The 14,799-nt window shown below is 46.1% G+C and overlaps 1 protein-coding gene and 2 long non-coding RNA genes across 4 annotated transcripts in view; 2 read left to right on the plus strand and 1 right to left on the minus strand.

Annotated features, from left to right (window-relative positions):
- LOC116815145 (uncharacterized) overlaps positions 1-14,799 on the plus strand; it is a 51,389-nt gene that overhangs the window by 28,635 nt on the left and 7,955 nt on the right. The window lies entirely within an intron of this gene.
- Positions 1-14,799, minus strand: part of LOC116815144 (lymphocyte antigen 6E-like) — a 67,128-nt gene that overhangs the window by 24,995 nt on the left and 27,334 nt on the right. The gene's annotated exons all lie outside the window — the stretch shown is intronic.
- On the plus strand, positions 4,857-7,964 carry LOC116815146 (uncharacterized). Its single transcript, XR_004371415.2, has 2 exons — positions 4,857-5,553; positions 7,594-7,964. It is a non-coding gene; the product is annotated as an uncharacterized LOC116815146 (long non-coding RNA).

Here is a 14,799-nt window from a genome sequence, read left to right on the forward strand (position 1 = left end):
CACCCCAGAGCCTGCACCCCAGCCAGAGCCCTCACCCCCAACACTCCAACCCTCTGCCCCAGCCCTGAGCCCTCTCCTCCATCCTGAACCCCTCATTCCCTGATCCATCCTAGAGCCCTCACCTGAGGGGAAAAACACGCAACATAAATTTGGTGGTTAGTTTAGAGTATCATAGAATATCAGGGTTGGAAGGGGCCTCAGGAGGGGGCAGTTGGGGACAAGGAGAAGGGAGGCTTAGATAGGGGGTGGGGTCCCAGGGGGAAGTTAGGGGCAGGGGTCCTGGGAGGGGGCAATCAGGGGACAAGGACCAGTGGCGCTTAGATAGGGGGCAGGGTCCTGGGGGGCAGTTATGGGCAGGGGTCACAGGAAGGGGTGATCAGGGAGCGGGGGGGTTGGATGAGTTGGGGTTTCTGTGGGGGGCAGAGGGAGTGGATAATGGCATGGTGGGGCTACCCTCCCTCTCCGTGGAGTGTCCTATTTTTTGAGTGTTAAAATATGGTATCCCTACCCTGCACAGTGCAGCTCTCCATTCACAGCAAGCTGCAGCATGAGGTCTCAGCTACCTCACTCCCTCCTTTCCTGTTGGTAGTGACCAAGGGAATGCTGGGAAATATAGTTCTTTCCCTGCTCCAGGGCTGGCTCTATAGGCAGGGAGCTAACCAAGGAACTACAGCTCCCAGGGACCCCTGCTGGTTCTCAGCTCCCATGCTGGATACCTGCCGCCCCTGCAAATGGGCTGCCCCAAGCACATGCTTGCTTTGCTGGTGCCTAGAGCCACCCCTGGTCTGGTGAAGGGTGTCTACAGTCCAGGCACAGGGTCCAGCAGATTTCTCTCATGCGCTGGGCTGGATTTGATCACATATGGACTGGGACTAGGAAAATAACATAACCTCTGTGTCCACTTGGTTGATATCATGATGTGCTTAGACACTGAGGCATGGGATCCAGAGTGAGTATCTAGAGGGGGCAGCTAAGAGCAGCAAGAAACAAACTAGTCATTTCTCACTATGGACCCCATGGAATTGGAAGTGTCCTTGATTTCTGAGCCAGAAACCCAGGTGGCTGGAGCTGCTCAGTTTCCTTGGGCTCAGGCTGCAGTTTATTCTGGCACCTGGTGCAGGTCTTGGAGTGATTTATTTATGTACGTTAATGTGAGTAAACAGTAAGGGGGGGGTTAATACATTTGTATAGATGATCAAAACCCAACCACATCTGGGAGATTATAAATGGGGAAATCTTTGAACAAGTGAACATTCATTGGTTAATAACCGAGCCTGTTCTTCCTAGGTTTAGTAAATAAATAAATAAAAGCCTATTCCACAAATACCTTTTATCTCTGGGAGTCTCTCATCCAAGTATCAAACTGCCCCAGACCTCCTTATCTTTTAAAACCAGATGAGCTCAGGAAGAGCTGGAGGAGTAAAATTATCCTCCATTAAGAATCAGCCCGTGGCTCTTCCAACTGGAACCTACTGCTGTGACCCCACTTCAATATTACTGGGATTCCACTACAGCATTGTAAGAACGCAGGGCTGATGTTCCACTGCGCCGCTTAATGGAATCCAGTGCAGTTACTCCTGATTTACTCCACTGTATCAGGGATCATGATCAGACCCTTATGGTTTTAGCTGATTACAGTAGAAGAACTTGCAAAAGTTATGGTTGCAAGAAAGCAATGCTGAGAAGCACTGATCGCCCTGCGTGAAAGATCCTGGCTCCGAGGATAATCGTGTAAAAGATTTCTTTAAGAGATGACTAGGCAGGTCTCTAGGGCTAGTCAGCCACCTTTAGCCCCCCTCTATACCTTGCAAAACAGCTGCTGCTGAGGGGAGAGATAGCTCAGTGGTTTGAGCATTGGCCTGCTAAACCCAGGGTTGTGAGTTCAGCCCTTGAGGGGGCCACTTAGGGATCTAGGGCAAAAATTGGTTATGCTAGTGAAGGCAGGGGGCTGGACACCTTGACTTTTCAAAGTCCCTTCTAGTTCCAGGAGATTGGTATATCTCCAATTATTACCTTTATCCACAGAGCTGTGCTGTCTCCTGCATACAGAGCACTGCATCCCCCTAAGCATCATGAAACAGAGATAACTTGCTGTGCTGTGCCTGCACTGAGGTATTTTTAATACAGCCACACAAGCTAGTGCTCAAAAGACAGCCAACGCACCAGCTGTTGCCAGGGCCGGTGCAAGGATATTTTGCACCCTAGGCAAGACTTCCACCTTGTCCCCCCTCCCACTACCCACCCCCATAACATCGGTTCATTGAGGGGCAAATCCCAACAAACCTTTACAGACCCCAGGGGCCAGGCATGCCCAGGGGCTGCTCCCCAGACCAGGTTCCCCCCTTCCCATCCCCTGAACTCCCCTGGAGGGTGCACAGCCCCGCTGTGAGCCCTCCTCATCCCATCCCAGCAGCCCCCACTCCAAGTCCACTCACTGGGTTTGCTGGGCTTGGGCCGCTGCAGCAGCTCGGAAGGGAGGAGCTGCCTTCTGGGGGCTCCTGCAGCAGATGCATGTGGGCAGAGGTCCCCATGCGCCCCCCCGAGTTCCCCCTCACTGCGCTCGGGCTCTGTAGCTCCTGGGAGTGTGAGCCACCGCTGCTGCCACTGCCGCTCCCAAAGCAGGCTCAGAGTCATTCGCTCCAGGCTCACATGCCTGGGAGCTGCAGAGCCTGAGCATGATGAGGGGGGAGCTTGGGGGCACACGGGGACCTCTGCCCATATGCATCTGCTGCAGCAGGAGCCCCCCAGGGTGGCGCCAGGCTGCAGCCTGGGCAGGAGCGGGGTGGCATGGCTGCTCCCTGCTAGCAGCACCACCACCTTTGCAGGGCTTCTGCTTCCCTGCACCGCACCGGCTCCTCCATGGCTGGGGCTTACCGACTCGCAAGCTGACACTCTGGCTGTCCTGTGCCGCTGGAAGGCGGCTCCTCCCTGCCGAGCCAGGGCACTGCTTTTTCTGCCCCCAGCGCCGTCCTTAGGATTTATGGGGCCTTATGCAGTAATATTAAACTGGTACCCCTATGCCCGACAGCATCCTGAGCTTGCAGCCTGGTGGGGGTGGGGGTGGAGGAACAAGGCAGAGAGAATAACAAGATGGCCGGCCCGCCTCACAGTGGCAGAGAGTCACAGTTCCCCGCAGAGACCCCTGTACCCTCTCCCTCATGCAGAATGGACATGCAGAAGGTACCTAATTAAAAGCACTAAACTTGGGAATAAAAAATGTCAGTCACAGGTTTTTTGATATGCCCTGAAGTTGGTCAGACATTTATTTGCAAAAACTTTGTAGTAAGGGTGGGTCAGCTGTCCTGCTGAATACAAAATTAAATATTATGGAATACATGATGCAGCTCTTCTCTGTTTTCCCTTTTCTTAATCAGTATTTCTAAGCTGAATTTATATTTTAAATGTACTCAAACCTTAAGCCAGCATTCCAGATTACTACATATTTAACTCACTGAAACAGATATCATTTTAAATTAATCAGTGAAAGAGGTTTAGTGTGTTCATAACCATGTTCATTGCTTTTAGAAAAAGGGAACACTAATTTACTGTGTGCTATCTCCATAACAATAGACATGTTTACGAAATGTCACCAACTTTAAAAAATGTTTCCAAAGGATTTTATATTTTACTAAGGTACTGACTATGCTTAAAACTAGTTCATCAGATAGTCAGAAGTAAAGAAAGGGAAACTCTTTGTCCAGCAATCTGGAAGCAAAGGGCTTTTGCTTCCTTCAATGGGGGTGCGGGGTAGGGGAGGGGATGAATGGAGAAATGGATGGACAGAAAGGACAGGAAGACTTTGGAAGTAAGTTTTTTTTATTATAGTAATTAAAATGTGTATTTTAGATAACGGTGGTCTTTTGAAGAATTTATTTAAAAAAACATATGTCTGAAGATCCAGGCATTCAAGGCTAAAGGTAATTGTGCTTCTAAAAATCTGTGCAAGGATTTTTTAGAGATGTGATTTTATAATCTACACCAGCTCACTAATGAAATATTTTTAAAGCAAATTTTAAACTAAGGTCCTATAGACTGACATGTTCTGTGTAAACAGATTTGAAAAATGTATTAAGATGATGTTAAGAAAAAGTGAACGGTACAGAGTATTACAGTCATGCACAATTGTTTTTGTCAGTACATTCAGAAACTGACAGTAGATACCTGTGAGTTGGCAAATGCCTGTTAAATGTTTTCATTACCTCTTGAATGGCTTTTTAACAGTTTCAGTGTTGTGCTAATAGGTCTGGCAGGCTGGAGACTTTTTCTCCTTTAATTACTAGATCCCCTTTCCAGGAAGACTCAGAGCCTGCAGGAAGGGTCAGAACAGGGAAAGGAAGAGCTAGTGGGGTGGACACTAAGACCCAGTGGTGCCCCATATTTTCAGGTGCCCTACCCAGCTGCCTATGCCTGAGGATGGCCCTGGGTATCCCCAACCACTTGCCACCCTAGGCAACTGCCTAGTTCGCCTAGTGGTTGCACCAGCCCTGGCCCTTGCTTCGCACTCCCAAGCGGCTGGCTGCAAAAGGATGTTTGCAGAAGGGCCAGCTCCCACTTAAAGGTAGAAACAGTGCTGCAAAAATGCTTCCCTGGCTCTCTCTCAGTCACAGAGGAATCATTAGCAGCATCTCACAGAACGCCACCAGCAGGGTGAGAAGAAAAGCCTTTATCTTCAGCCTGCCCTCATAGCCTGGGCAGATCAGCCAACTGCTTTTTGAGGGGCTGGTTATAAATGATCTTGGTGTTTACCTGTGAAGGCAGCGCATGGAAAGACTGAGTGTTAGTGGGGAGGAGACAAGAGCTTGATGGCTGGGTGTGGGATGTGCAGGGGAGTTTGCTCACATGGTTTTTTTCTTAGTTCCAGAGCAGTCAGCGGCAACTAGGCACAGAGTCTTAATGGAATCCAGTGCTCCAGGAAATGTAATTGTGTTTGGTTTCGCTTCCTCACTGCAGTCTGAGGGGAGGAGGAAATGCAGGATGTTACCTCAAGAGGAGTAACGTAACGCTTCAGAAGGGAAACCTCTAGAAATGGTGGGGGGAGGGCAAAAATAGAAAAGGGAAGCTCCTTTTCTCAGAAGGGCAGACTTGACTCTCTTCCCCGTCTGCCACCAGTTAGATTAGCTGACAATAGATGTGCCCCTCCCTCCCTGTGTGGTGCAGTGAAAATAAGAGAAGACGAGGTAATATGGTACAAACAAAGGTAAGAGTATTAAGGGTGAAGGTACAGAAACTGGGTAAAATGGGGGCGAAACACAAGCATAAACAGTGAATCAGTGACTGGTTTAGGAGCTTGAAGTTCAGACCCACAAAACCTCCCTTGGTGTTTGAGAAAGCAACAAATGATGCCCCAACACAGAAACCTTTCCCTGTTATTTGTAGGTGCAGTGGACACAATGTATGGATGCGAGCCCCAGGACCTTCAACTCTCCAGCTGACTGGAAGCCTTCGAGGAGGACCACTGGGGAGTCCCAACGACGGATGGGCTCTGTCATGGTGGGGGGGAGACCCTCTGGGATGCTGAGCACCAGGAAAGCAGCAGGACCCTTCACAGGGAAGGTGGATTTGCTGTGGGGGCAGGGGTGGGTGGCGATGGTAGGCCTCTCCTTTCTCCAGGGGTGAGGTTCTTCTCACTAGCTCTGAAGCGGTGGGAAGACCCAACCGTACAGGCACTGCCACTGGAATGGACAATCCCGGGCTGTATCGTCTTTATGGCGGGAAAAGTTCTGAGGGAATGGAGTGTTGGGGGCTGGCTCTGGCGGGAAAAGCTGGTTCTGTCCGGTTTGAGCCAGGAGACTCCAGCAACTTAACTGTAAACAAGTCAGCTTACAAAGATGGAGTCCAACGGTCACAGTTCAAATACCCCATGTTGGATTTCATTAAAGCCAGTGATTCACATAATATTACCTCATAAATACATTATTAAAAGAGCGAATTGAACACATTAAACAGTAACAACATTCCTTACTTATTTATACCTAAGAAGGACTACAGCATTCCTGTTCCAAAAGCTTCTGCATGAGGAGATGGTTAATACACTACATAAGCCAGACACCACAGTGGAAAATCCCTACTTTATTGTCTAATCCGGTGGTTCTTAACCTTTTCCATACCAGGTTCCAACAGCAAAGAGGGTGGGGACCCTGCTTCCTGTCTTCTGGGTGCAGAGAGAGGGAGGGGGGTCACCAGTGGAGCTGGCCAAGACAGAGAAGCTCCATCCTGTGAAAAAGTTTCAGGTGGCAATAAATCTTTCTGTCCCAAATCCGGATGAAAAGTTAAAAAGTCATGGGGGTTTAAATGCTACAATGCTGGGCTGCTCTGGTTATTTCCGCACCACAGGGATGTTAAATTTAATTATATTATGGTCACTATTACCATAGTAGTCCAACTATAGTCACCTCTTGGACCAGATCCTGTGCTCCGGACTTTGCATCTTATGAAGTCATTTGCTAAAGTGCAAAATGAGTGTAAAATGCTACCATGGTTATTTGATACTGTTTGACACCCATTCTGCACAGAGAGGAAGGATTACACTCTGTGCAGGGCAATGGCGAATAAAGCCCCTTCTGATGGCCTCTCAGGGATTCTTGTAACTACATTAAGATTTCTTATTTTTCACCCATTTTCTATCTGTGGCCATGACACCCTGAACGTGCCTGCATTCAGAAGCTACGTGGAGTTGGGGGTACTTAGGGCTTGGATGGGAGATCCTGTTTGCTTGATGTCTGGTAAGAGTTTATAGCTAGGACCCTACCATTTAGCATGTTTCTAGCCCTGCTTGTTGCATAGAAATCTATTAGCAGACAAGCAGTTATTTACTATAGCAGTTAGAATGGAAAGATTGCAACTAGCCTCCCTTTCCTGTATATAAGAAGGGTCATAAGCAATGTGATTACTAGCCAAAGTCCTCTGGAGGGCAAGAGAGTATAGAGATAACTGATCTTCATGTCTAGTCATAGGGCTATCCCTTTGGATTATGCATTATTTGTAGATGCTACCTCCTCAATCCTTCCTCTGTAGCTAAGCAAATAAAGTCTTTGGTGTGAGCCAGTGGCTGGAATGCTGGTCTGGAACTTGGGAGACCATCGTTTGATTGTCTTCTCCACCACAGATTTCCTGAGTGACTCTTGGCAAGTTACTTACAACCAGTTTTTTAAGATGCCTCCATAAGGCACCGTTGGAATGTCCACATCAAGCTACCACCGCTGGCTGCGATTGTAACAACCGTCATTCACATCTATTCAACCTTTTACTTAAGACAGAAAAAATGGGAGGGGAGGGAGGAGACAGTTAAAGCATTTGAGATATAAAGTGTTACATGTAAAGGCTTTCATTGTACGGGAGATAAGATGTAAATACTTAACAGTGAAGGGAATTAACCATTGGGACAATGGACCAAGGGCTGTAGTGGATTCTCCATCACTGCCCATTTTTAAATCAAGGTTCAATGTTTTTTCTAAAAAATAATCCTTAGGATTTTTTTCCAGGGAGTTCTCTGGGGTGTGTTATAGAGAGGGGTTCATACTGTCCCCTTTTGGCCTTGGACTCTATGAAACTCAGCATTGCCAACTCTCATGATAATTATTGTTTTCCTTAAAGTCCCAGCTCCTGGAGTGAGGTGGATATGTGATGATCTCAGCCTACATCCTTAAAGAAAAAGCAAGTTTCTAGCCCTGGTGGCTGTGGAGAAAGCTTCAAAATGTGACCCCAGCGCACCCTAAAGACTCCAAATCTGTTATATTTACATCATCTCATGATTTTAAAGCCAGTCTCATGATTTTTGGTGAGCCTCAATTATGATTTTTGAGCATTTGGGGTTGGCAATACTGGGAATAACCAATATCTCTTGTTCCCTTTTCCTTTAGCTATATGGAGCCTTTTATACAGAGAGAGGCTTCTGCTTGGAAGTCGTGTGTGTGAGGGGTGTTGTATCTGTTCTTCTCGGGGAAAAGAGTAAAGGGAAGTGTCTGGAGCTACTGATGCTATCAGAGTCTGATTTAGGTTTGGGGGCGGGGTTGCATTGCTTTTATCTTGTGTTAATGGTCACAGGCTCGCAGTAGTGTTGCGAAAGGTGGAGTAGATTTGGCCAGCTCAGCCAGCAGGCAGAAAACATGGAATAAAAAGCAGAAGAAAGAAGAAGGGTCAGGAAAATAACCCTGGAGGGGAAAGGTGACAGCAGGAGCTTGACTCTCATGCCCCTGGCATTGTTCAGGAATTAGCTGAAGCTGGTAGAGATCGTGATGGCTCTCTGGCTCAGTCTGATTAGGAGGCTTGGTTGGTCCTGGAGGATCACGAGATGGTCGGGGTGGCCTCCTTGAAGGTGATGTTCACTCTTTCCAGTCCACCCAGCCCACTCCTCTCATGTAGTGACTCGCCCGTCCCCTGAACTTGTAACTCAAAACGATCCAATTTGTACCAGTTTTCTCTGCCTTTCTAAACAATTTTACATATCAGGTGAGCTGGACTTGTGTTACTTTGAACAATTTAGAGAACAGGCCTCTGCTCAACCACTATCATCATCTGAATGGGGAAACCGAGCCATGGAGAGGTTAAATGACTTGCCCAAGGTCACACAAGGAGTCTGGGGCAGAGCCAGAAACTAAAGCCAGATTTTCTGAGTCCCATGCCAGTGATTTAACCATAAAATTATCCTTACTCCTCCTATCTGAGTCTCTGCCTGGAAGACCCACTGCCTTATGCCATTGTTTCTGAGTAGTCAGGAAAGCAAGGGCAAGTTAGAATTTCCATGCAGCTATCTTCATTAATCTGGAGTTAAGGTTGAAAGTGCATCTCAGTATCTTAAGGGTTAAAAACTATTGCTACAATTTTGTAGTTATAAAAAAAACCCAAATATTAGAAACTCAGGAAATTAATTTATGTTAAATTTAACAGAAACCAAGTCAAGCCATTCAGCCACTTTGAAGCTAGCCCGTCTTGTTTCTGTAAAGTTTGTCCCTCTGTAGTACTGATATAAAAGCCCATGTCCTTTTTGTCCAATATAATCATGAAGTACTGGAATGGGTTCCCTAGGGAGGTGGTGGAATCTCCTTCCTTAGAAGTTTTTAAGGTCAGGCTTGACAAAGCCCTGGCTGGGATGATTTAGTTAGTGCTGGTCCTGCTTTGAGCAGGGGGTTGCACTAGATGACCTCCTGAGGTCCCTTCCAACCCTGATATTCTATGATTCTATGATCTATGCTTATACTCCCAGTTCTTATATCTCTTTGGAATTGCTGAAAATGGGCCATTTCCTCTACCACTAGAAACAGTTCTTTATCTCTTCTGCTGGTAATAGCTCAGCTTAACTGATCACTCTCATTAGAGTGTGTATGGTAACAGCCATTGTTTCATGTCCATATATTCCTACTGTATTTTCCACTACATGCATCCGATGAAGTGGGGCTGTAGCCCACGTAAGTTTATGCTCAAACAAATTTGCTTGTCTCTATGGTGCCACAAGCACGCCTGTTTTTGATGATAAAAATTATTTTAAAACCCTGAGGAAAGGAGAGAGAACTCCCAGGCTAAAAGGGCCAAAGATAGGAAAAACGTCATATCCTAAGAGATGATGCGTATGTTGTAATATAAACACGATGTCGATATTTTGCAGCAATTTAGTGCATGAAAGCAGATAGCTAGTTGCATTGTTCCCCTCTGGTGTTATCTGGACCGGTGATATGCTAGGTCACTCCAATTCATGACTCTACGAGCTATCCTTACCCTACTCTGCTGTGAGAACTCCTAGCCTCTGGCATGTAAGCTGTTCCTAGGCTTGTGCAACAGGAGCACACTAGCCAATATCTTCAGTCCCAGACACAACCCAAGGAACCGCCATCTTACAGGGTCCAAGTTATGCCGCTGGACATTGCACCCTAAATGAGTTTGCGATTTAACAAAGAAATTACGTACCAGGTTTCTACCCCAAGGGGAGGTGCTGCTCGCTTCAGACCAAATACACCGTCAGAAAGAATAAAAAATAAATTATTAATTATAAAAGCTAGTTTTTACCTTATTATAAGTGAAAATATAACAATACGGATCTGGTCAAATGAAATAAAGCAAAAAACATCCCAAAGTGAGCTTACACTTTCAATGCCCTTATAAATGTAGATACGTCTCACCCACAGGCTGGCTGGTTGCGCTTCAGCCAGGCTCTCTCCTTTGATCAGCGTTCCATAGCTTAGTGTAGTAGTGTCTGTGGATGGAGTGGAAAAGAGAGCATGGGTAGACACATTTTCAGCCCCATACTATGTACATGAAATTATAAGGTATAATTACTATAACATTACTGTAACAACTGTGTGCAATGCATCATGAGATTTCTAAACATATCTGATATGAAAAAGATGAACATGAGTGCTGCTGTTCCCCGTGGCACAGAGTCACAGTAGTTGACTCATATTACAGCCAACTAAGAATCATAGATTCTTGGGCTCTTACTTGTGATGACAATATCTTTCTGACAGGAGTTGACAGCACGACAATCTCAGGGTACATCTACATACGGATTATTTCTGATTTTACATAACCAGTTTTATAAAACAGATGTAAAAGTCGAGTCACTCAGCCACACTAAGCACTTAATTGGTAGTGTGTGCCATGTCGGCTACGTCGATTCCAGAGCGTTCGTGGGTAGCTATCATAGCTATCCCATAATTGCATCTCCCTGCCCTTAGAATTCTGGCTGAAGCCAGTGGCTGATTGGGGCAAAAATCATTTTGGCGGGTGGTTCTGGGTAATTGTCGGTCATCATTCGTTCCTCCGGGAAAGCAACGCAGACAATCATTTTCGCCCTTTTTCCCGTGGATTGCCCTGCAGACACCATAGCATGGCAACCATGAGCCCATTCAGCTTTTTTTCTTTTTCTTTTTTCTTTTTTTACAGTCACCATATTGTACTGTTGCCGCAGACAGAGGCGATTTACTCCAGCGCTACACCGGAGCATTCATTTGCTTTTGCCATGATAGCAGAGATGGTTACCAGTGTTCTGTACCATCTGCTTGGATAAATGCATGAGATGATGTTAATCTGTGCTTCTTGTACTGTCTGCTGCTGTGCATAGTGCCCCGGTGTAATTGGCCGGGGGCGCAAAAGCAAAACTGGGAATGACCCCTAGTCAATTCTTCTCTTATGTGTCTAAAATAGGAGTCAGTCCTGCCTAGAAGTATGGGGCAAGTGTACTAGAGAACCAGGTGTATCAGATAGCACAGCTGCTCCGTGCAGATCTGCAGAAATGATGAGCTACATGCCATTCACGGGAGGTGCCCCGTGCAAACACACCCCACCCGTTGCTTCCCTCCTCCCCCAACTTCCTGGTGCTACATGCCGTGCTCTCCCCCCCGCCCCATTTGTGTCATGAAGTTATGAAAGAATGCATGAATAAGAAACAGTTGACTTGTTAGTGAGATAAAATGAGGGGAGGCAGCCTCCAGGGCTACGACGGTCCAGCAGGCATTAATGCCGGTGCGGGGGAAGGAGTCCAGCATCCCCTGCTATGGAGTCCAGGCAGTACAGAATCTTTTCTTTACACATGAAGGGAGGGGGCTGATTGAAGTTCAGCCCCCAGTTGCTATGATGAAGACAGTTACAAGCCGTTCTGTCCCATCACTGGAGTGACCGAATCATTCCTATTTTTACCCAGGCGCCCCCCCCGGCCGCCTCACCTCAGGCCAGCCGAGGATTGAGCATACTCAAGCATGGAGCACTCACAGGCTGATAAGGACTGTTACCAGTCTTACTGCACCATCTGCCACCTGGAGGGAGAGGAGCGAATACCTGCGCTTCACTGCTGCAGCATTGCGTCTACCAGCAGCATTCAGTAGACATAGGGTGACAATGAAAGAAGTCAAGAAATGATTTCTTTCCCTTTTCTTTCACTGTGGTGGGGGGAGTAAATTGAGGAGCTATTCCCTGAACCACGCCGGACAATGTGTTTGAACCTACAGGCACTGGGAAGCTCAGCCAAGAATGCAAATACTTTTCGGAGATGCTGTGGACTGTGGATAGCTGGAGTCCTCACTACCCCTCCCTCCATGAGTGTCCATTTGAGTCGCTGCTTCCCGTTACTTCGTCACACAGCACTGTGTAGCCTGGAGATTTTTTCAATGCTGTGCATTTCTGTCTTCTTACGTAAGCTTTGATAGAACAGATTGTTTCCCCATACAGTATCAGATCAGTATTCCTGTATGGTCCCATGCTGGCACTGTTTTGATTTCGGCCTGCATCGCACCCGTGCTGAATCAGAGCTCCACGCTGGCAACAAGGAAAGTAAAAGCTAAATTCGCGGAGTGCTTTTCCGTTACCTTGGCACTGTATCCGAGTCAGATTGCTGCCAGAGCGGTCACGTGCACTGGGATACCTGCCAGCGGCCAATACCGTCGATTTGGCGGCCACACTAACCCTAATCCGATATGTTAATACCGATCTTAGCGTACTCCTTCGTGGGAGGATACAGAACGATTTAAAGACCCTATATCGAATATAAGAAGCTCGTAGTGTGGACGGTACAGCGTTAAATCATTTTAACGCTGCTTAAATCGGTTTAAACACGTAGTGCTTAGACCAGCCTCAGAACACACCCCTCCCGGACTGAGAACTAGATGGCAACTCAGACTGGTCTCCTGAGACGTTCTGAAATGCATGCAAATTACTCCAAAAACCCGTACAGAAAAACGTTGCAGGTTCAGCGGTGTATATGATGAAAGGACCACATATAAAGAAGCGTCTTCAGCCTCCAACGTGCCAGCCATAATAGGCTATTGAAAAGGGGAAAGTCAGAGATTTTGAAAACCTGGGGTATGAAATGAGATCAGACAAATCCACTTAAGAGAGTACTGAAAAACCCCTATTAATAACTGGGAGGGTAGTTAAAGCCTACGCGGATACATCAGCCAAGGCAAGGGTTAGCAGTTGGAGTCAGCAAATCAAACTGAGCGTATGCAAAAGGGAAGCGAAGTGAGTAGCACAGAACAGACAGGGAGTGGTTTAAAGGAACATGAAACATTGACATCACGAGTCAGGAGCAGACACGTTCGGTTCTTCAGTTTGCTCAGATAATTCCTGGTTTCATGGTTTAAATAAAATCTCCCCGCCATTAGGGTGAGTTCCCCAGACAGGAGTGGCCTTTCGGACTTCATTTACTGAGTATTTTCTTCCTGCTGAGTAAGCTGTGAGCGGCACCGGGAAGGGTATACCTTGGAAACCATAGCGCTGGGTTTGAGATTCTGTGGGACATACATATACTGAAGAGATAGTTGGTGCAGATTTATGTGACTCGAGCCATCATTCCTGGCTCATGGACTGTTTTTCCAAGAAAAAATACATTATTTGGAATAATTTGAAAGAAAGTATGTCAGTTTAACAAAAAGTCAAGTGCATTTTGCCCCTTGGAATTCCAGACTAGTATTGTACACAGACAAGTACAATATAGCAAAGTTTCATCTCGAAAGTATGATTTGCTCATGACTAGTAGTCACTTACACAACAAGGACATAAGCTTATTGAAGAGCATGTACAGACAGCTAAGAAAACCCTTACAGAAGAAGACCATTCCTGCTCTTCTGACCCTGCAGATCAACCAGAGACAACAACGCCTGATGGGAAAACAGCTGAGAACAACTGCTGTCCAAACTCGAAAGAAGCAGTCTCCAAGCTTGACAGGAATGTTAGAGTCGTGGCCAAGATTTGATATAAAAGGCTACAAGAGTGTCATGAAAACTTTTAACAGACACATTCAGAGAGAATTGTCTATCTAGAGCTAGCACTAATATTTATGTCAAATATGGTAGACAAAAAGAATGCACAACCCTATGTCATAAATAAGCATAATGCAAGCCACGATATATTTGCTGTGATTTAGAGTGAAGCGTTCAAACATGACATCGCATTGTCATTGGAAGACAATCAAAACACAAACTCTAGCCTCAGCCCGTATTGCAACTAATGGGACAGCCATGACATTGTTAGTTCATTGGTATTAATTGGAAAACATCAGTAGATTCAAGACAATTAGCAGACTTAAATGTACTGAAAATGTCACGAATTAGATAATTGTTGTAAATGGTTAAAAAACAAAGGGTGAGGTGGAATGGAAGTCAACACTGTGGTTATACTATTTTGCCACGGCTGTGTGTGTGTAAAAATACCTTATGTTTATTAAATAACTCAGACATACCTTGATGTGCAGTGTGTGTGAGCGTGCTGGTCCAGAATAGGCAGAGCGACAGAGTGGATGAAGGAATATCTTTTATTGGACCAACTTATGCTGTTGTAGAGTCACACAGCTCTTCTCAGTCTGGAAAGTACTCAGTGTCCCAGCTAAAAAAACACGAACAAAACAGTCTACCTATAACACATAAAACTTATACCTCCTTGGACTCGTTACCCACAAGCACACCTTGGACTTCCCGTATTCCCATTCAGATAATTTATGATTAGTTCTACAAGCATGTTCATAAACAGATAGTTAAGGGTTAATGTCCTGTTTACCTGTAAAGGCTAAGAAGCTCAGTAAACCTGGCTGGAACCTGACTAGAGCGACAAGGGACAGAAACTTTCAAATCTTGTGGGAGGAAGCTTTAGTTTGTGCTTTTTGTTTGTTCGTTTTCCTCTCGGGACTGAAGGATGACATCAATCATGGCTCTCCCAATCTTTCTGAATCAGTCTCTATCATGTTTCAAACTTGTAATAATACCAGCAAGGCATGTTAGTCTATTGTTGTTTTCCACTTGTAAATGTTTCTTTTTGCTGGAGGATTTTTACCTCTGTTTGCTGTAGCTTTGAATCTTAAGGCTAGAGATCTCTTCGTTT

The sequence above is a fragment of the Chelonoidis abingdonii genome, chromosome 2, assembly GCF_003597395.2.
Source record: "Chelonoidis abingdonii isolate Lonesome George chromosome 2, CheloAbing_2.0, whole genome shotgun sequence".
NCBI lineage: Eukaryota > Metazoa > Chordata > Testudines > Testudinidae > Chelonoidis > Chelonoidis abingdonii.